The sequence below is a fragment of the Panthera onca genome, chromosome B1 (assembly GCF_046562875.1).
Source record: "Panthera onca isolate mPanOnc1 chromosome B1, mPanOnc1 haplotype 2, whole genome shotgun sequence".
Lineage (NCBI taxonomy): Eukaryota > Metazoa > Chordata > Mammalia > Carnivora > Felidae > Panthera > Panthera onca.
The window spans coordinates 121414278-121438237 of NC_138342.1; the positions used below are offsets into that span (position 1 = coordinate 121414278).

Genomic DNA, 23960 nt, shown 5'->3' on the forward strand with positions numbered 1-23960 from the left:
GTGTGCTTTATTCCTCCTGCTGTATCATACTCTTTCCCTTTACTTAAGCCTAAGTGAATTATGCCATGGAAAATCTTGTGGGTCCTCATAATTATCCAACCCTGTGAAAATTGATGCAGCTGACATAAATCAAAGTTTCCTTTTGCGTTACTTCTTCCAATATATTTATTGGTGATCTCAATAGCAAATAATGTTCACCAAGTATTTAGGTCAAACACCATGCATCTTGATATAATAAATGGTCTGGATATGCCTATTCCAACTTTCTGTTTCTTTGTGGGGTGACTCACAACCATAGTTTCAGTATCTTAAAAAAAAGTCACAAATCTTGTTAAAAATTTTGGAAATTTGGTGAAACCTCAGGGCACCTAGATTGGTCAGTCATTTAAGTGTCCGGCTTTGGCTCAGGTCATGATCTTCCAATTCATGAGTTCAAGCCCTCACATTGGGGTCTGTGCTGACAGCACAGAGCCTGGAGCCTGCTTCAGATTCTGTGTCTCCCTCTCTCTCTGGCCTTCACGCAGTTCGTGCTCTGTCTCTCTCTCAAAAATAAACATTAAAAGAAACTTTTTTTTTTCGAGGAGCCAAGATAGCAGAACAGCATGGAAGTTTGTTTGTTTGTTTGTTTGTTTGTTTACATCTCCCATCCCTGAAATGCAGCCAGATCAACACTAAACCATCTTGCACAACTAGAAAACCGATCTGAGGATTAACAAAACAATCTGCACGACCTGAACCACAGAACTCAACAGATTCATGGTACAGAGAGGTGAACTGGGGGAGAGAGAAGCCATGGAGGACAGGGAGCTATTTTTGCTTGCAGAGAGAGGACAGAAACTAGGGGAGAGTATAGGAAAAGCGCCCCCCAAAGCAGATGGAGACAAAAAGGAAGAGTGGAAACAGCCACAAAGACTGAATAAAAAAGGGAGAAGGGAGAAAGGAGAGGGTTTAAATTCCATTAAGACTCTATAAACAGGGGGGAGTGCAGAGTGTGAAACTCCAAAACTCGATACCTGGTGGTGCTCTGGTGAGAAGGGCAAATCCTCAGGAGCAGAATGAGGTCCGGGGAGTCCTCGGGCCACACAGAGAGAGCCAGTTCCCCTGCTGGGAGGATATTTGGTAGAGGTTGTGCAGCCATCCCACAGGCAAAGGTCCCAGAGAACAGCCACATTCACTGGTGTTGGAGTGAGGACATTAAGGGTGAAGCCTGGCACCAGATGTGTGTTGTGATTTGCCATAATCCGTGAAACACTGCTGCTACATGATTGCACAAACTTTTTTTCTGGGGTATGCTGGCACCCAGCCAGTCTCTGGGCATCAGCAGCAGCACAGTCTCCCAACATTAATGGGGGAGGGCCAGCACCCAGCCATTGCTCAGCAAGACCCTCCCCCAGAGGGTCAGAACAGGTCAAAGCTGCAATCCCTCAGAAGTGAGGGGTTGGGAAACACAGCTGCATCCGAGATAAAACTCAGGAGGGAGGTTCTTCCTGAGAGCCTGAAGGCTTGGTCATGGACAGTGTAAAAGCAGGGAGTGGACAGAAGCTGGAGACAAAGGAGGTGTGCACAGTTGCTGGTCAGGTAGAGCACAGAGTTCTGATATTAGAGACTGGGTAGCTGGGTGACCCCATTTCCATCCCTCCTGCACATGCGCATACACACCTCCATGTGCCATGACAATCCACCCCAGAAGATAAGCAGTGCCATCTAGTGGAGAACATAGCTGTTACACTAAGCCCAGCCCAACTGGGCCAACCTTCCTCTTCAGGAACACCACAAGTCTATCTGCCTGCTTAGTCTATGGACTATAAATTGCTTCATAATTTGACTTCTAGGGGAAACCAATGTAATTGCAATCAAATTGCAGTCTGTTCGCTGATCCATCTATTCATTTTTTTCTTTTTTTTCTTTTGTTATTCTTGAATACAGAAAGAGAAAATTTTATTTTTATTTTCCATTTTTATTAAGATTTTTCTTTAATGTTTTCTACTATATTTTTTAATTTTTGTATTTTTTAAAATTCTATTTTACTTCCATCTTTTAATTTTATTCTATTTTATTGTATTCACTTTTTCAAATTTTCAAACATTTTTCTTTTTTTCTTCTTTTTTTCCTTTTTTTTCTTTTCTTATGTTTACCTTTTTCTCTAATCTATCAAGCTCTTTTCAACAACCAGACCAAACACAGCTAGGATCTAGAATCCTCTATTTTATATTTTTTGTTGTTTTTATGTTTAATTTTATTTTTTTTATTTATTAATTCCTTTTCTTCCTTCAAAATGATGAAATGAAGGAATTCACCCCAAAAGAAAGAACAGGAAAAAATGACAGCCAGGAACTTAACCAACACAAACATAAGCAAGATGTCTGAACCAGAATATAGAATCATGATAATAATAATTTTAGCTGGGGTTGAAAATAGATTATAATTCCTTTCTGCAGAGATAAAAGAAGTAAAATCCAGTCAGGATGAAATAAAAAATGTTATAACTGAGCTGCAATCTCAAATGAATGCTACGGTGGCAAGGATGGATGAAGCAGAGCAGCAAGTCGGCAATATAGAGGCCAAACTTATGGAGAATAATGAAGCAGAAAAAAAGACAGAGACTAAGGCAAAAGAGCACGACTTAAGAATTAGAGAACTCAGTGACTCATTAAAAAGGAATAACATCCGAATAATAGGGGTCCCAGAAGATGAAGAGAGAGAAAGGGGTAGTAGTTTTATGTGAGCAAATCATGGTAGGAAATTTTCCTAACCTGGAGAAAGACACAGACATCAAAATCCAGGAACCATAGAGGACTCCCATTGGATTAAACAAAAACCGACCATCAACAAGGCATATCATAGTCAAATTCACAAAATACTCAGGCAAGGAAAGAATCATGAAAGCAGCAAGGAAAAAAAGTCCTAAACCTACAAGGGAAGACAAATCAGGTTCACGGCAGACTTATCCACAGAAACTTGGCAGGCCAGAAAGGAGTGGCAGGATGTATTCAATGTGCTGAATCTGAAAAATATGCAGCCAAGAATTCTTTATCCAGAAAGGATGTCATTCAAAATAGGAGAGAAAAAAAATTCCCAAACAAAAATGAAAGGAGTTCATGACCACTAAATCAGCCCTGTAAGAAATTTTAGGGGGGAACTTCTGAAGGGAGAAAAGACAAAAACAAACAAAGAGACAAACAAACAAACAAACAAACAAAAAACCAAAAGCAACAAAGTCTAGAAAGACCAGAGAACACCACCAGAAACTCCAACTCTACAGGCAACATAATGACAATAAATTCATATTTTAGTACCCCACTCTAAAGGTCAATGGACTAAATGCTCCAATCAAAAGACACAGGATAAAAAAATGGATAAGAAAACAAGATCCATCTATATGATTTTTACACGAGACCCACTTTAGACCTAAAGACACCTTCAGATTGAAAGTAAGGGGATGGAGAACCATCTATCATGCTAATCTTCAAAAGAAAGCTGGAGTAGCCATACTTATATCAGAAAATCTGGACTTTAAAACAAAGACTGTAACAAGAGATGAAGAAGGGCATTATATCATAATTAAGGGGTCTATCCACCAAGAAGACCTAACAATTATAAACATTTATGCTCCAAATGTGAGAGCACCCAAATACATAAAGCAATTAATCACAAACATAAAGAAATTCATTGATAATAATACCATTATAGGAGGGGACTTGAACACCCCACTTACAACAATGGACAGATCATCTAATCAGAAAAATCAACAAGGAAACAATGGTGGATGACACAATGGACCAGATGGTCATAACAGATATATTCAAACATTTCATCCTAAAACAGAATACACATTCTTCTCCAGTGTACATGGAACATTATCCAGAATAGATCACATACTGGGACACAAATCACCCCTCAACAAGTACAAAAAGATCAAGATCATACCAGGCATATTTTCAGACCACAATACTATGAAACTCGAAATCAACCACAAGAAAAAATTTGGAAAGATAACAAATACCTGGAGACTAAAAAACACCCTACTAAAGAATAAATGGGCTAACCAAGAAGCTAAAGAGGAAATTATAAAGTACATGGAAGCCAATGAAAATGATAACACCACAGTCCAAAACCTCTGGGAGGCAGTCATAAGAGGGAAGTATATAGTAATCCAGGCCTTCCTAAAGAAATAAGAAAGGTCTCTGATACACGACCTAATCTTACACCTTGAACATCTGGAAAAAGAACAGCAAATAAAAACTAAAGCCAGCAGAAGACAGGAAATAATAAAGATTAGAGCAGAAATCAATGCCATTGAAACCAAAAAAACAGTAGAAAAGATCAATGAAACCAGCTGGTTCCTTGAAAGAATTAATGAAATTGATAAACCCCTAGCCAGTTTGATCAAAAAGAAAAAGGAGGGGCACCTGGGTGAGTCAGTTGGTTGAGCATACAACTTCAGCTCAGGTCACAATCTCGTGGTTCATGAGTCCAAGCCCTATATTGGGCTCTGTGCAGACAGCTCAGAACCTGGAGTCTGCTTCAGATTCTGTGTCTCCCTCTCTGCCCCTCCCCTCCTACCCCTCTCCTTCTTCTTCTTCTTCTTCTTCTTCTTCTTCTTCTTCTTCTTCTTCTTCTTCTCTCTCTCTCTCTCAAAAATAAATAAACACTAAAAAATGTTTTAAAAAAAAGAAAAAAGAAAGGACCCATATAAATAAAACCAAGAATGAAATAGCAGAGATCACAACCAACACAGCAGATATACAAACAATAATAAGAGAATATTATAAGCAATTATATGCCAATAAAATGGGAAATCAGGAAGAAATGGACAAATTCCTAGAAACATATACACTAGTAAAACTGAAACAGGAAGAAATAGAAAATTTGAACGGTCCCATAACCCGTAATGATATAGAATTAGTAAACAAAAATTTCCCCCAAAACAAGAGTCCAGGGCTGGATGGCTTTCCAGGGGAATTCTACCAAACATTTAAAGAAGAGTTAAAACCTAGTCTTTTGAAGCTGTTCCAAAAATAGAAATAGAAGGAAAACTTCCAAACTCTTTCTATGAAGCCAGCATTACCTTGATTCCAAAATCAGATAAAGTCCCCCATTAAAAAGGAGAACTACAGACCCATTTCCCTAATGAACAAGGATGCAAGACACCTCAACATAATACTAGCCAACCGGATCCAACAATACATTAAAAGAATTATTCACCACAAACAAGTGGGATTTATACCTGGGATGCAGGGCTGTTTTGTGCAGGTCCACAAAACAATCAATGTGATACGTTACATCAATAAAAGAAAGGACAAGAACAATATGATCCTTTCAATAGATGCAGAGAAACCATTTGACAAAATACAGCAACTTTCTTGATAAAAACTCTCAAGAAAATAGGGATAGAAGGATCATACCTCAAGATCGTAAAAGCCATATATGAAAGACCCACCACTAATAACACCCTCTATGAGGAAAAACTGAGAGGTTTCCCCCCAAGGTCAGGGACACAACAGGGATGTCCACTTTCACCACTGTTATTCAACATAGTATTGGAAGTCTTAGCCTCAGCAATCAGACAACACAAAGAAATAAAAGGCATCCAAATCAGCCAGGAGGAAGTGAAACTTTCACTCTTCGCAGGTGACATGATATTCTATATGGAAAACTCAAAAGATTCCACAAAAAACTGCTAGAACTGATCCATGAATTCAGCAAAGGGGCAGGATATAAATTCAATGCACAGAAATCGGTTGCATTCCTATACACCAATAATGAAGCAACAGAAAGAGAAATCAAGGAATCGATCTCATTTACAATTGCACCCAAAACCATAAGATACCTAGGAATAAATCTAACCAAAGAGGTGAAAAATCTATACACTGAAAACTATAGAAAGCTTATGAAAGAAATTGAAGAAGACACAAAAAAATTGAAAAATATTCCATTCTCATGGATTGGAAGAACAAATATTGTTAAAATGTCAATACTACCCAAAGCAATCTACATATTCAAGGCAATACCTGTCAAAATAACACCAGCATTCTTCACAGAGGTAGAACAAACAACTTAAAATTTGTACGGAACTGGAAAAGACCCCAAACAGTCAAGCAATCTTGACAAAGAAAACCAAAGCTAGAGGCATCACAATCCCATACTTCAAGATGTATTATTACATTACATTACAATGTAATACATCTGTATTACATTACAGAGCTGTAATCATCAAGACAGTATTGTACTGGCACAAAAAAAGACATTCAGATCAATAGAACAGAATAGAGAACCCAGAAATGGACCCACAAACATATGGTCTACTAATTTTTAACAAAGCGGGAAAGAACATCCAATGGAATAAAGACAGTCTCTTCAGCAAATGGTGCTGGGAAAACTGAGCAGCAAATGCAGAAAAATGAACATGGACCACTTTCTTACACCATACACAAAAATAAACTCAAAATGGATGAAAGACATAAATGTTAGACAGGAAGCCATTAAAATCCTTGAGGAGAAAGCAGGTAAAAACTTCTTTGACCTCAGCAGCAGCAACTTCTTACTCAACACGTCTCTGGAGGCAACAGAAACAAAAGCAAAAATGAACTATTGGGACCTCATCAAAATAAAAACTTCTGCACAGCGAAGGAAACCATCAGCAAAACTAAAAGGCAACCGACAGAATGGGAGAAGATATTTGCAAACAACATATCAGATAAAGGGTTTGTTTCCAAAATCTATAAAGAACTCATCAAACTCAACACCCAGAAAACAAATAATCCAGTGAAGAAATGGGCAAAAAACATGAATAGACATTTGTCTAAAGAAGACATTCAGATGGCCAAACAACACGTGAAAAAATGCTCAACATCACTCATCATCAGGGAAATACAAATTAAAAACACAACAAGATATCACCTCACACCTGTCAGAATGGCTAACATGAACAACTCAGGCAATAACAGATGTTGGGAAGGATGTAAAGGAAGAGGATGTCTTTTTCACTGCTGGTGGGAATGCAAACTGGTGCAGCCACTCTGGAAAACAGTTGGAGGTTCTCAAAAAATTAAAAATGGAACTACCCTATGACCCAGTAATTGCACTACTAGGTACTTATCCAAGAGATACAGGTATGCTGTTTCGAAGGGGCACATGCACTCCAATGTTTATAACAGCACTATCAACAATAGCCAAAGTATGGAAAGAGCCCAAATGTCCACTGACAGATGAATGGATAAAGAAGATATATATATATATATATATATATATATATATATATATATATATATAAAGATATATATATATATATAAAGAAGATATACATATATATATACACACACACACACACAATGGAGTATTACTCAGCAATCATAAAGAATGAAACATTGACATCTACAACTACATGGATGGAACTAGATGGTATTATGCTAAGCGAAATTAATCAGTCAGAAAAGACAACTATCATATGACCTCACTCATATGAGGAATTTAAGATACAAAACAGATGAACATAAGGGAAGGGAAGCAAAAATAATATAAAAACAGGGAGGATGACAAAACATAAGAGACTCTTAAATATAGAGAACAAACAGAGGGTTGCTGGAGGGGTTGTGGGAGGAGGGATGGGCTAAATGGGTAAGGGTCATTAAGGAATCTACTCCTGAAATCATTTATGCACTATACTATAACTAACTTGGATGTAAATTAAAAAATAAATTAATTAATTTTTTAAAATAAAATAAAATAATAAAAAAATAATTTTTTAAATTTTAGTAAAACCTTAGTGTCCCTCCACCCATCAAGTGATAGCTCTATTTATTTTTAAAATAGATCTAGAAAGGTAGAGTCAGAGTGGAAAGAGACCTGAGACCTTGGATTCTTAGGTTTTGTCTCTTAGTAATTGTATAGTCTTCAAACCCTCTGGATAAACATTTTATCCATAAAATTGGGGTAATAATTCCAAATTCATAAAGTTGTCTGAAGATTAAAAATAAGAGAATATAGGGGCACTTGGGTGGCTCATTCAGTTAAGCGTCAGATTCTTAGTTTCGGCTCAAGTCATGATGTCACAATTTGTGAGTTTGAGCCCCATGTCAGCCTACATGGGATTCTCTCTCTTTCCCTCTCACTCCGGCACTCCCCTGCTTGTTCTCTCTCTCTCTCTCTCTCTCTCTCTCTCTCTCTCTCTCTCTCTCAAAATAAATAAATAAATAAACTTTTAAAGAAATTATTTAAAAAATAATAAAACTTTTAAGAAAATAAGAGAATATATTAACAGTTCCTAACACTAGGTAAGTGCTTGATAAAGGATAGTATCTGTCACTGTCTTGTTCCAAAATTATTTAAACATATTCTGCCCTTTTGTTCTGCTTCTATCATCTATTGTCAAGATAACAAGTGAGTCCAAAATTCACCTGCAATTGGTTCTAGGTGCTAGTGAGAAAGCTACCAGAAATATTGTCCCTTGCATATACTTCTTCCATCTATACAATTGTGGATTTACGTTAGGATAAACAGTTTAAGCTATAACAAGAAAACACAAAATATAATGGCTCAGGTAAATCAGAAATCCATTTCTCTTGTACATAACAGTTCATGACAGGATGACTCTAACATCTTCATCAAGTCAGTTCTATCATTGGCTCCAAGCTGGATGCTCTGATACTGCCAGGTGTAATTCAGTGGGAAGGGGAAAGAAGCAGAGTGAATAGAGCCCTGCTTTCTAAGTTCATGACCTGGATGTTGCATATACCACTTATACTTATACCCCATAGGCCAGACTATACTCATGTTACCATACCTTGTTGCAAGACAGCTTGAAAATGTGATTTCTAGCTGGGCAGACCACATGCCAACCTAAAAGTCATGCTTATAAAAAGAGGAAAGATAGGCAATTGATAATAACCTTTCTTTCCTACAATTTGCTTATACATTAGCTATGAAGGACAGCTACTTTCCAGGCCTAAATATCTCCCAGAATGCAGCAGTAGATATGAAAAAAAGAAAAGGTCTCCAAAATAAGTGTGTAGACATTCCAGGAGGTGTGGACAATGATATGTAATAGTGTGGGAATAAATATTAGAATCATCCTTTTATTTATTTTAAAAAAAGAGTAAAAGGGGACGCATGGGTGGCTCCATCTGTTAAGTGACTCACTCTTGATTTTGGCTCAGGTCATGATCTTGCAGGTTCGTGGGATTGAGCCCCACATGGACCTCTGTGCTGAGAGTGCAGAGCCTGCTTGGAACTCTCTCACTCCCCCCTTCTCCACTTGCGTGTGCTCTTTCTCTCTCTCTTTCTCTCAAAATAAATAAACAAACTTTTTTTAAAAAGGGTAAAAGAAACTAACCTTTACTGATAGTTAACATGTGGCTTGACACTAATTCTGAATCATGTGATCTTCTGAGATGAGTAGAAGGGACTGTCCATAGTACTTTCACTCATACTTTCAGTGTATTCAGACATATCACTACGTATTAAAATTCATGAATGATTACATAAGCAAATTCACAGATTATATGAAGCTAACTCTGAAGCTAACTTGCACAAAATGAAATGCCTTGAAAAGACTCCTGAAAGAAACCATAGATTAAAGGTAATACCAATGTAAAAAGCAACATAAATATCAAGAATGAAGAGTTTTTTAATAATTTCTGTGTGATTGCCAATAGACCCAAAAATTTTGTATCAAAAATTTTAAATATGGCCAAACATGTACTTCCTCCTTTGGGATTTGTGTATCTTTATGAAAAATCATTCCTATAAAGTTAAAACAATTCATTAAAACTAAGTAACAGAGTAAACCAAAATTAGAACCAATATTTTTAATCACTGTATCACAAAGGATTGATGATGGTTTTCAAAAATAATAAAACATAATTTAACAATACAGACTCACTAAAGTAGTATACCAGTATACTAAGGATAAATGTTAAAAAGTACTTTTGTGCCAATAATGTAGTTCTTCCTAAAACAATTTACTTTGTCTTTATCTCTTTTATTCTGAACTTTTGTGTAGGATTTAAACGTACATAAAATTTTGGAAGAGGAGTGAATGTATATAATTTATCATTAGTAGATATATATATTTATAATCAAGATCTCACTAAAAAAAAAGGTGTATGGTTAAAAAGTATGGAAACTACTGTTCTAATCCAAATTTTTTCAATGTGTGGTCTTCAAAATGCCTCCATGGTTTACCAAGTGATCTACAGGTGATTTGGTAATTTTGGAGGAAAAATTATTTTCATTTGTATAAATTTCACAATGATTAGATGCAATATTACCTATGAATCCCAAGGAAATCCTTTTAGATTCTTACAAGTCATGAAATGTGCATATACACTATAAAGATTGCTCTAATTAGTCACCATAACTCACATTCAGTTAACAGGTTGCAATTCATCTCAACTAACATGTTTTCACATCACTTATGTGTTTATTACTTACATTTGTTATTATTGGGTTTTTATTGTTCCTATTGCACTTTATTTATTTTTTAAATGTTTATTTATGTATTTTGAGAAAGAGCTCATGAGTTGGGAAGGGCCAAAGAGAAAGGGAAAGAGAGAATCCCAAGCACGCTATGTGCTATCGGTGCAGAGTCTGACGCAGGGCTTGAACTCACGAACTGTGAGATCATGACCTGAGCCAAAATCAAGAGTTGGATGCCTAACTGACTGAGCCACCCAGGCACCCCACTATTGCACTTATTACTATTGTCTAATGTCAGGTTGCTAAGCCCCAAGAGTAGAGAATATGGTTTAGAATTGCTTTATTGAAGCAGAGTACTACTAAAGAAAATATTAATCTAAATATTGCAACTTAGAATAATATCAATATATGTAATAAACATGACTCTAGAACAAATACAAAATAGGCTGGGACAACTGCATCAACCAACAAAATTGGTTATTTTGCATAAGCTTTGATAATGAATTTTATTGGACCTGTGATCCATTTCCTTCTGGTCCCCATAGCAGTTTGAATTATAAAACATTATCAAGGTTTCTACTTCATTTCTAAACAAAGCACAATGGTTTCTTTTGTAAACCAACTGCATTTTTCCAGAACAATTACAAAATATTTCTAAAGAAAAACTTTGGTGATATTTATTACTAAAGAGGGGGAAGAGACAAAACTACAGGAAGATTATTCATTATTGCATACCTTCTAGTAAAAATATAGAAATCATATTGTTGACAGGTCTCTAAAGTTAATGAAAAATACCATGCTGAAAAGAAAATATAACATGTCTGTCTTAGCTTAGGTTTGCTATAACAGAATACAATAAATAGGTGGCTTAAACAGCAAATATTTATTTCTCACAGTTCTGGAGGCTAGAAGTGCAAGATCAGGGTGCCAAGATGGCCAGATTCTTGGTGAAGGCCCTCTTTCTGGTTTATAGGAATGAGCTATCTTCTCATTGTATCTTCATATAACAAAGAGAAAGAGTGAGAGCTCTAACCTCCTACTGTTCTTAAAAGGACACTAATCCTATCATGGGAGCTCCATCCTGATGACCTTTCTAAGCCTAATCATGTCCTAAAAGCCTTACATCCAAATACCATCACAATGAAGGTTAAGGTTTCAACGCATGAATTTGAGGGGATATAAGCAGTCTGTAATAACACCATTGGCAAAATTCCTTTAATCAAATCAACTTGTATGTCACTTAACATTAATGGCACAAAACGTAAACTTATAAATATATTTGTATCCTACCAGATATTTCACTTTTTATTTGGATGAAACCATTTATGTAGTATGAATGAGTTCTTAATATGCACAGAAGATAGATGAAAGAAAAGCCATGATAATCTATAACATTTGGCACTGAAATTTCATACCACATGAGAAAAGACCTTGTTAAAAATTACAGCTACAATGTTTTTAAATCATGACGTAGTCTAGAAATGCTGTGCTGGGGTAAGTACTTAAGTAGTACTCATGAGCTGTGCAGCAAGAAAGGGTATTAGGTTTCTGCACCAAAATGCCAGACACCTTGTTTTATTAACACAAAAAAGAAAAATAAATAATTTGTGTTTGATTGAGTGTTGCAGGAAACGGCAATAATTTTGAACATAGGCAGGTCAATGTTCTTTAGTTACAACCAAACCAATTTCTGGATGATTTAAATAAAAAGAGGCTTGTTGGAATGTTAACAAGAATTCACAGAATTGATGGCAGGCCAGAGAAATAGGCTTGGGAATGGCAGGAGTGAAATTAGACCGAGACTAAAGATCAGGAAGCAATTGTGGTATATCAGGACCAGAATGATGGAAGCCTGCCACTGCTATGGCACAGAAGGCCAACTGTTTGTCTTTTTTCCTCTACATAGGGTCCAAATACTCCACTGTGTACAGCAGAGGAAAAGGCTCCTGGTAAGGGTCCCAGAAGATTATAGATTGTAGACAAAGCTTAGCCAATGTCCAATACACAGAGACACTGAGAACTTTATTTTCAGCATACTATATAAAGAAATGGTCAGCAAGGGCAAGAGACCCTTCTCTACATAAAGGGTGCTCCATAAGAAGTAAGGTGTTACATTTCATTTTACTTTATTTTATTTTATCTTTGAGAGAGAAAGAGAGAGAGCACTTTGGAGCAGGGGAGGGGGAGAGGGAGAGGGAGAGAGAATCTTAAGTAGGCTCCTCACCTCATGCCCAGTTCAATGTCATGACTGTGATCACAACTTAAGCCGAAATCAAGAGTCAGATGCTTAACTGACTGAGCCACCGGGGAGCCCCAAGGTGTTACATTTTAAATGAGTGATCCCAGTTATATAAAAGACCATTTCTATGATTTCAAACTATTTCTTCAACTGACATATTTTAGGGACTTTATCTAGTATTTTTCAAACAGTTGAACCTCTTACATCAGGACCAAAATATTACTATTGTTAAAGACAAGATACCAGGGTTTCTTAAGAAAATCAAACTGTGATGCAAAAGGGCTTATCTCCAAGAGTTTGACTTTTAAAAATTGATGATATTCTTCATACCTATAGGCAGAAATTGATGACATATTTTATATGTTATAAAGCATATTTTATTACCTTGCATAAATTCTGAAACAGAACAGAGTTAAATGAATCTCCAGAATGAATTTGGAGGATCACTGGCCTCTACATCCCAAAATAAAACATTAACTAGATCTTCCAACTTCTGTGTGTGATCTGCTTATAATTTTACATCTGGTGCTGTTGCTTCATGTTGTCTTCATTATGAAAAAAATCTGTAAAATCATTAGATGTATATTTGGTCTGAATATTCAGAACTATTTTACCAAATCCCTGCAAGTTGGGATTTTCTTGAGAAATAAAGAAGGAAAGAATGTAGAACCTGATGAGTAGTTCAAACTATCTATACATTACCAGATGGAACCAGATTCTGTTATTCTAGGGAAAATTAAAGCAATATGATCTCGCTGAGATCAAACAATTATAAATTTAGAAATTCTCTATTTTATCTGAATTTATCTAATTTTCAATTTTTTAATTTAACTTTTTTTAAGATTTTAAATCACCAAAAATTTGTGGTCCTCACCTTCTCATGTTGAATGTTTCCTAAGTCCACACAGATCACAGATGCCACACCGTGAGAAATATCCCACTAGATGCTGCCTCTGCTATACCTAAAACTTTTGAGCAATGATTAAATCAGGACATACAATGGACAGATTTTAATGTGGATCTTGAGCATGAACACATTTAATAAGTACTTAGGCATTCTAAACTCTTTTTTGGCAATCTGTACTAGAAAATAATGAACAATAAATGCATTAAGAATTTAGGCATTCCAAGCTCTCTTTTTTGGAAATCTACTCTATAAAATAAAATAAGTGATTTGCCAGAAAATAGGTAGTCAGTCTTTTAAAACATGAATTATCATGGTTATTTGTCTATTATAATGAGAGACAGTATGGTATAATAGAAAGTATACAGAATTTGGGGACAGAGCTGCTTTATTCTTGATTTCCTACCAAGTGAATGTTTGCTGTTGAATGAGCTACTGCCTTTAATTTCTCTAAACCTTACAATTCCTCTGCAAAATGGAAACAGTAATATTACCCTTGCGATACCACATGAAAATTAAATAAAGTAGCACTATGTACATGGTAAAGTATTTTAAAAATTGCTGACTTTTCCACATAATTTCTCAAGTTTTCACTCTACTTAGCCTAGAGAAATAAGACTAAAAATATGTTTTAATCTTCTAAAAAGACTAACCTTTTATCTTACCCTTCAGGGTTAAAATTAAGGGAGATACGCATCATCAGAAATGATAATGTCAAGTAGATGTAATGCATCATCTTTTTCATATTTCAAGTTTCAAAAATAATCTCTTTTTGGCACCAATCTTAACATCAGCCAGAAAAGGTAATGTTAGAACCACCATTGCACTTTTTATAATAGTGAATGCTGTGTTTTTAATATTGCCATCATTTCAAATTCTTATTACATTATTGTGAATTACCACCAACACCATTTAGATCTGCATGAAATAGGAGTAAATACATTTCCCCACTATTCGATTAAAGGCAAAATATATGAGTCCTTGAGACCTTTATAAATAGATAATAAAGGTCTTTTCAGAGCTTGAAAATATTACCCATGTTGAATGAGGTTAAAGTACAGTTGTCTAGTACTAATAACCCTTCTAGACTTTTTGTCCCTTCATCAGCACAGATCTTAATTGAAAAAGCTAATGTAAATATAAGATAAGCTTACAAAAATAAATCATGACTGGACAAGAGCACATATTGAGAAAAATGAATTATGAGTGTCACCATGACCTTCAATAACAAAGAATAGTATTTACTGCATAATTTCTCTATGACCAACAGATGTACCTCAGGGTATTGAATATTCACATCAAAATCCTAAATCAAATAAATTCATGAATGAACTTACAAATTCAGTCCAAAAATCAACTCCCCAGTTATATAAGTATGGGCCCCAGGCCATCATCTCACACCTTCTGTGTGTCCTTATAAGTATTGCCTGCTGGATGTTTACCTTCAGTATATCATTTGAGGCAGTTATAGCAAATTATCACCCAGTATATCTCCCTTTATTCCTTTTAGCAATAAACTCTACAACATTTTTACTTGGCATGTGTCCACCCAGATAGTAGCTAAACTTCCAGCCTTCTTGAAGCAAGATGTGGCTAGTGAAAGTACTGACTGATGAGACAGTAGCAGAAATGATGAAAGCAACATCCAGATCATCTCCTAAGAGTCAATGCTGTTTCCCCTGAACTTCCCCTTTACCCTTTTGCATTTCCTTAGAAAATGAAGAGGACTGGGACAATGTTGGAAGTCATAGGTTGAAAAAGTTAGAGCTTTCCTATTATCAGTAGACCACTCACCACTAGAGTCTTAACATTAGAAAGTAATAAATTTCTTTAATTGAGTTAGTGTATTTTGGTGTCCCTTAGTTGTAGCCGGGTGGCCTGTGTCCTAATAACCCACCCCATCATCAGCTGCATTAGTATTTTCCCTAAACTTTGCCCAGTACTTAAATAATCCCTTTTCAGATGTTCTTCAAATTACTCAGTTGTAAGGTTGATCTTAAGTTTTATAGAACTACATCAGCAATTAAATGTTCAATACTTCTTGGCCCTAATGAAATGCAAGGTCCTAGTGAAAGGGGAAAGAATAGGATCCTGAGATATGGAATAGGACATTTGAGCAGATACAGATGAGGCTGGTGATTCTAAATACACAACTCTCTGAATATCCTTTGTAGAATTCAAGCAACTCTTTTTCCCTCAAGAATACTCTCCCCACACTCCTTCTAAGGGAACTAGCTTAATCTTTAGTAAAAGTCATCCAATGACTAACCAGGGAGAGTTGCCTCACAAACTAACATCTATTGTTGGCATCCACCCCAACCACTGCCCATTAACTCTGGACCCTAACAAGAGTTAAAGCCCAGTCCAGATGGAATAATATAAGGCCAGCTCCAAAAGAGATGATCTATACACCAAAAGAGAAACAACACATGCTGGCAGGGCTAAGGAGCACATATGGAAGCAAAATCTAAGAGTATTAGACTTATAATTAAACATAAAGTTTGGTCTAGCTGAATTTATTAGCTAGACTCTGTTTACTCAGGATACACAAATAATGTATTAGACCATAAACATGGCTGTGGCATTGATAGTTTGCTAAGTTGGCTATCTGAAGTGAGATCCCAAAGTTATCTACATCAGGGGTCAATAAATAATGGTCCATCAGTCAAATCTGGTCTTCATTCTGTTCATTTAAATACAGCCGTATAGGAATACAGCTAACCTTATTTATTTCCATATTGTTTATGATTGCTTTTGAGCTATAAATGACAGATCTGAGTAGTTGCAACAGAGGCCATATGATCCTTATAGCCTTAAATGTTTACTATTTACTCCTTTGCTGAAAGTTTTCTGACCCCTGATCTACATCACTAAGGTCAAAATGTGGAAATGTTCAAAAGTTACTGGAGAGGAAGGCATTCTGAGGGGAAATGGGAGGTGGGAATGGATCCATTATATGCAACTGGCTCACCATCCCAACCATACCTCATGGGAATGGCCCCAAAATACTCCCTTTACCCAGGCATTGATAAGAAGAGCATCAGAAAATTGAAAAGTTCTGTGGTGGCTGCCTTTTGAAAGCTATAAATAACAATGGAGAATGCTACATTAAAATTTAGTTTCCTGATCTCAGTGGAAATAACACAATCCCAAAGGGGTAGAAACCAGGTGTTGGCATATCAGCAATAAGGTGCATGAAATTAAACAATAAGTCTCTGAGGAAAATGAAGTCAAACTATTTTGACACATAAGGATTTGTGGGGATGATGAATTTGATCATGGAATCTCAATGATCCCTGGAAATAAAACAGGCAGGCTTACCATTAAGGTATCTTTACACATATATTAGCAGAAATATTCTAGATTTGGTTATCAGATCTTAACTCAAATCACTATAGGAGGAATGTATACCTTACCTAACCAGACTTAGGTCAGTTCACAAACCAAGAGGCCCTTGTCTGAGGCCGGAGGCTGGGATCTTTGAGGAAAGACCATGCAACACAGCCAGAGGTCTATATTCTAAATCTTACCCCAGTCCTTCCCACAGGGACCTGGGGCCATTTTACCGGTTGACTATACCTTTTGGAAAGGAAAATACTTAGAACTGCTGAGGCTTATTAGAGCCTAGCTCTGATATGTTGCTAATCCCAATTCCTGAAACACGATGGTCCAGAGTGGGTGCTTAGGAAATCTTGGACCTAAGATTGAATCTTGGTCCAGATGAATCTTGGACCAACTGTTCATCTAACAGTTAGCCAGTAGGTCTAGTGGGGAGAGTGAGATGAGGGTATTTATTCCCCTAACTCCTTCCCTGCAATGTAATCATCGGCTGACTGGGATTCACAGCTCTGGACACACATTTCTTTCTCTAAATTCTATTAACCTCTATTTCTCCTTGTACTTTTAGGCTTAGGTGTGGTTAAAGGCACACTGCTGCTATGACTTCTAAATGATAACTCCGGTCTACATAAACTCTGCTCACATAACTTTTTTAAAAGTTCCAAAATTAATTCTCATTTTACTGTCATAATACTCTATAATAAAACCCACAAAGCCTCAACAGAATTAACAATAAGCATTTATGGCTCATATGTCTAGTGTCAGCTGGACGGTCAACTAGGCAATGCTTGGTCAGACCTACTGATACATCTGGCAGCTGGCTGACAGCTGATCTAAGCTAGCCTCATATCTACTCCTTATGCTTCTCAACCTCAGGAGGTTACCCTGATACGCTTTTGTAGTATTAGTGAAACCACAAGAAAGGAAGCCCCACTGAACAAATCCATTCCAAACTTCTGCTTGTATTCTTTCTATTAATATTGCACCTGCCCAATCAAGCCCCATGCTAAACCAGTGCCAGGGTGGAAGGTGGTGGGTATAGCAGGTAACCCTACCTAGAGTAGCAAAACTCTGCAAAGTTACATATCAAAGAGGATAGGATAGGAGGGTAAATAATTCAGACAATCATTGCAAATCAATTCACTAATCATATTACTCAATTTGAATGTGCATCTTTTCCTCACAGGGTTCTAAGTCATTTAAAGAGGTTAAGAAGGTGCTTGAGTTTGCCCACTAACAAACCAAAGCTGGGAAATAAACCCAGACAGTGTAGCCATAGCATCTACATTAGCCATTATCTTGCTGTGAGTACTAATACAGACAGAAATAGCTCCTGCCAAAGAACAAAGGCAAGCTGGAAAAGGTGAATGAACTTTCAGAAATAAAGGCGCTGCACCACTGCTCAGGTCCAGATAGGTGGGTATGGGAACAAAAAAACATAAAATGTGGTACGATCCAGATAAATGTAGGAACAAGAAATTAATGAAGCAGAATTATGAAAATCTTCTGTAAGTTAGAATCTAAGATGTTAAAATATGAGCAATGTGGGGAAGCCCCAGAATTCACCTGTATTGGCTCTAATTACATAGAGTGGTTCCAATTCATCTAAAGGTACAGATTCATGTTGGACAATAGGCAGTAACAAAATTTGCAAACATGAAGACATTACAAAAGAGTTTAGAAAGTTATCTAGAATATTGCCAAGGACCCTAGGTGGCTCAGTCAAATGAGCGTCCAGCTCTTGATTTCAGCTCAGGTCACAATCTCACGATTTGTGGGTTCGAGCCCTGTGTAGGGGTTTGTTTGGGATTCTCTGTCTCCCTCTCTCTTTCTGCCCCTCTCCCACTCAAAATTCTCTCTTAAAATAAATAAATAAGAAAAAATAAGAACATCCTACTAAAGAATGAATGGGTCAACCAGGCAATTAGAGAAGAAATTAAAAAATATATGGAAACAAATGAAAATGAAAATACAACAATCCAAATGCTTTGGGACGCAGTGAAGGCAGTCCTGAGAGGAAAATACGTTGCAATCCAGGCCTATCTCAAGAAACAAGAAAAATCCCAAATACAAAATCTAACAGCACACCTAAAGGAAATAGCAGAACAGCAAAGACAGCCTAAACCCAGCAGAAGAAGAGAAATAATAAAGATCAGAGCATAAATAAACAATATAGAATATTTAAAAAATGGTTTTTTGAAAAAATAAACAAAATTGATAAACCTCTAGCTAGGCTTCTAAAAAAAAAGGAGATGACCCAAATAGATAAAATCATGAATGAAAATGGAATTATTGCAACCAATCCCTCAGAAATACAAGCAATTATCAGGGAATACTATGAAAAATTATATGCCAACAAACTGGACAACCTGGAAGAAATGGACAAATTCCTAAGCACCCACACACTTCCAAAACTCAAACAGGAAGAAACAGAAAACTTGAACAGACCCATAACCAGCAAAAAAATTGAATCAGTTATCAAAAATCTCCCAACAAGTAAGAGTCCAGGACCAGATGGCTTCCCTGGGGAATTCTACCAGACATTTAAAGCAGAGACAATACCTATCCTTCTCAAGCTGTTCCAAAAAATAGAAACGGAAGGAAAACTTCCAGACTCATTCTATGAAGCCAGTATTACTTTGATTCCCAAACCAGGCAGTTATTTATTTATTTATTTATTTATTTATTTAGCCAAACATTCTGCCAATCATTGCAAATCATTGCACCTATAGTTCCTGGCTCACTTCTTCATCATTCTTCTCCTGCTTCCCTCTTTGACACTCTTCAGCACTGTGTCATGTTCACCTCTCCTCTCCTTGGTTTCCTTTCTTATCCTGCTCTCATCTATTAGTATTAAGCAAGCAAGCAAAGTGAAGTAATGGGTGTGCCTTAGTACTTATTTATGTGCCCTTTTTATCTCTAGCAAATACTTTGCATTTCAGAAGCTCTTCTCATTGGCTGCCACCCATTTCAACAAGTTCTTCTCTCTCATTTTATCATTAGACTGGAGGAATAGTTTAAGATTCCTTAGTTAACTGCTAATGTCAAAATGAAGCAAGGAAACTCAGAAGCCCAGCTGAACATGAGGAAGCCATAGCTTAGAGAGCAAATTATTGCTTTAGCCCATTGAAAATTGTTATTTAAATGCTCTTTCCCAATTCCATTATAGTGAATTGGGAAAACTGTCTGTTTGTGGGCCAATATGTAAAAGTGAAAACAAAACCCTCTTCCTACCACACTAGGTCAGGTGTGGTGGCAAGTGGGAATGAGGCAGGAGAGAATATGAATGAAGGAATAGTACCACTAACAATTAAAAAATATATGCTAGCATTTTGGAGACACACAAAGATGTCTAAATTTCCTTTCATCATCAGAAATGCACACTTCTGCAAATATAACAGGACACAATTTTCTTCAAGTTCTCATTAATGTTTGACTTTTAACAGGATGCCAGGTACAGACCGCATGATACAATCATCTTTAATGATACAACATACACAACCATCTTTAATGATATAATAAAATTTAAAACCCAGTAGAATGCCTACATGATCACTCAGACTCCATATGAAAGCTCTTCTATAACAAATTCTATATGCAATAGCGTGTATTTGCATTTCACAGTCAATGTTCTACACAGGTAGAACAAAAAATAACATCAGCAATCAGAAAAACAGTAAATGTGTTGCCAAACACTAAACTTTTCTAGACAGAAATAACCTTCATTAACAAATAATCCCTGAACCTATAAGGCTAGTAAAGAAGAAAGTTCTTGGTGTGAGGATGGGCAGCTGGCCCTCACATCCCACCTCTTTCTCCCTGGAATCACTTTCTCCTTTTCTTAATTCCAGTGCCACTGCCATCTTGGCCTGCAATAGAGAGTACTGCTGCTCCCTATTTAATGCTCTAGCCAAAACACAACTGAAATCACACTGGAACAGTTAAATAAAAATTTTACAAAAGTTGAGGATTACAAAAGGGAAATCCACTCAGAAAGTAACATCAAACTAGATATATATATATATAATGGCTATAATATTTTGAAAATAATGTAATCATGTATTAATTCCCTATGGCTCTCCTGGCATTAAATCAAGGGCTTTCATTGTTTTAGGGGAAGAGTCCAAAATACCCAGAAAAAAGGAATTGCTTATAGTTGAGTGTTAACATTTGTTAAGTTCATAGTTAGAAGTAATCTTGAAAGTTGGGTTTCCTTGAGCAGGAGTGTACAAACATACACACATACCCACACTTGTACACACACACACACACACACACACACACCTTAATTTCCAAAAGATTTCTCCAAATAATCAGAAAGCAAAATTTGGAAGGTTTTCTATATAGCAGATAATCAAGCAGAACAGCCAAGCTTTGTGTTAAGGAAAATTCCCACTCAGACTAAGCCTGCCTTTGAGGAAAACAAAGAAAAGAGAGAGGAATACAGAGTAAAAAAATTCAGAGGCTTCCTGCCCCCTTCTCTACCACTGGGGCCAAACCTGCCCCTGCAGAGAAGGTCCTTAGGTGAAGGGAGGTGGCTGAAAATGCAGATGAGCTATGGGATCTCTTAGAGCAAGAGGTATCTTTGTTTCTCCTGCTGTGAAAGCCTATCAGAGAAAACCATTGTTTCATGGTACGGCTTCCAACTTGACTTCTCTACAGTGTTGAAATGGATGAGGGAAATGCCTGTAATGCCTCTCTATTCCTAATGGTGGGTACAGGATGCAGAAGTTTCCATACCCTTGAAGAAGAGGAAAAATCACTGAGGATGCTAACTGGCACACTGCCTGTGGGAGGAGTGGGTAGTACTTTTTTGAAAAATAAAGTAGCCTTACAGCAGATGACCACGGTAAATGCTCAGAGATTAAATAGCACCCCTGACCGTGCTTCAGAGGGTCAGCCACATTAGGAGGACAAGAGAGGAGGCTCCATAAGCACAAAAGAAGTAATGACCTTGATAATGCCTAGAAAATACTCTGGGTACCCCAGCCAGAAACACTCAGCAGAGGAATCAGCCTGCTGCCTCACTGGCCTGAGGATACCCAAGCTTCCTATCTGGAGAAGCAGAAGAAGAAGAATGCTTTTGATAGGATGGGAGCAAACTTTATAAAATGTTTGAACTTTGAATCAAGTGAATATTCACCAAAAAGAGGTTGTTGTAAAATAGAAGATATTGGAAATAACATTAAGGCAATTTAAACTTCTTCATCTTCATCTTGTAAAAAAAAAAAAAAAGGAGAAGAAGAAGATATTTGGTGGCCTTTGGTTGGTAGATGCAAGGTGTTTGCCGCCTCCACTATTAGCAGGAATAAAGGCTGAAGAGAAGTTGAGAACAGATAAAGGAAACAAACTCCATTTTGTACACCCCTACTTGTGACTGTTAAATCTCGACCCTGTGACACAGTGAACATAGCTTAACACAGTTTACACACTGTGTTAGAAAATGTGGTAATCTCCTCAGAGCATGACAAGCAGCACTTGCTGCCCCGGCCTCCTATTGACCACTGTCCCATACACCTTATAGCACAATGGTTAAGAGCATTGGTTTCAGAGTCTGGCAGACTTGGGTCCAAACTCTGGCTATACCACTTACCAGCTGTTTGGTTCCAACTGACCTTAACTCACCCAACCATCAGAGTCTTTATCTTTGAAATGAAGAAATTAATTAGGCTTGTTTTACCAGAATTGTGAGGAATCAGTGAAATCATATATGTAAATAGTTTAATAGAATGTGCAACATGCAGTAAGAGCTCATTGTGCACACACACATTTCCCACAAAAGAATGTGCTAAAATGTTACCAAATTGTGCAATATTTATGTAGTCTTGTACTAATGGCTCTAATAGTTTCATGTTCTCTAGAAGGTGCTCTTCTTTCAGTCTGGCAATTCGTCAGATACAGTAGTTTCCCCTTATGGAGGGAGGGAGGGAAGGAAGGAAGGAAGGGAGGAAGGAAGGAAGGAAGGAAGGAAAGAAAGAGGGAAAAAAAGAAAGAAGGAAAGAAGGAAGGAAGTGTTAAAACCCTTGAGAAAAAGTGAAGCCCAAATTCAGTAGTTTAAATCAAGTATTTTATATGGACATAAAGATTTTCCTGGATTATCTGGGTAATTCCAGAGTCACTTTTCTTCAGAGATCTAGTTTCAGAGGGGCAAATTATAGACAGAAAATTCTGACGGGCATTAATTCATTTTTATATTAAAGAAAGACAGAAAATCCACTGAATGTTTCTAGAGACGAAGTGAAGTTCTCCATTTTCCTTTGGTAACTATAATTACGGATAGCTACTGAGGAAACATTTGTTTTTCTCATGAGCAAAGTTTGTGCCTATGTAACTGGCTAAGTTTCCTCTGTGCATAAAAGTGCTTTAAAAATGGAATACCTATAAATTCATTTTATGCTTTAATTTCTGAGACAAGGTAATTTCAAAAAATAATTCTATTAAATGTAAGTACTAAGATGTTATTAGTTAATATTTCTATATTCCCCTAAGTGGCTTTTAATCCTTATTATCATTTTTATTACCAATAAAAATTAAATGTACACATTAAATATCTAACATATAATTATGATTTAAATAAGCTACAAAATGTTTATTATCAGATTCTAAGTTTAACTAAAAATCAAGATATTTTGATAAACACAGACCCAAGAACAATATTTGTTTCCTATTAAAGTGTGCAATTTATAGCAACTAATTTAAAATATCTTTCAGGAAAAGGACCAAATCTCATACATCTTCTTTAGTAAAATCATAATAAGCCCCAGAGCAGGAAAAAGATGTGGGAAGAGAGAGAAAACGGAGATATGTGGGCAATCTGGTGGTGGCTGAAGCCTCCTGGTCAAGCCTGATGATGCCAATACTCTTGTCAGTGAGCCTCCTCAGGAGATAATCTACCAGGTCCCTTAAGCCTCCACTGGGGTCTGCTGTTGCCACCACCACTGTTGGGAAGGGCAGGACCTCCACCCCCTTTTACACTTTGTTGGGAGATAAGGATTTCCATTACTTCTCCATAGCACAGCTCAAATCAGTCTGTAAGCTCTCACAAGTCTTCACAGAGGGTAT

At 36.8% G+C, this 23960-nt stretch overlaps 1 long non-coding RNA gene across 5 annotated transcripts in view; it reads right to left on the reverse strand.

Annotated features, from left to right (window-relative positions):
* LOC144616030 (uncharacterized) overlaps positions 1–23960 on the reverse strand; it is a 118891-nt gene that overhangs the window by 31292 nt on the left and 63639 nt on the right. Inside the window, exon 1 of one of the 5 annotated variants that reach the window (XR_014137546.1) lies at positions 1014–1155. The exons of the other annotated variants lie outside the window; for them this stretch is intronic. This is a non-coding gene — a long non-coding RNA (uncharacterized LOC144616030). Of the gene's footprint in view, positions 1–1013; positions 1156–23960 lie in introns of those variants that run through there. 5 annotated transcript variants of the gene reach the window in all.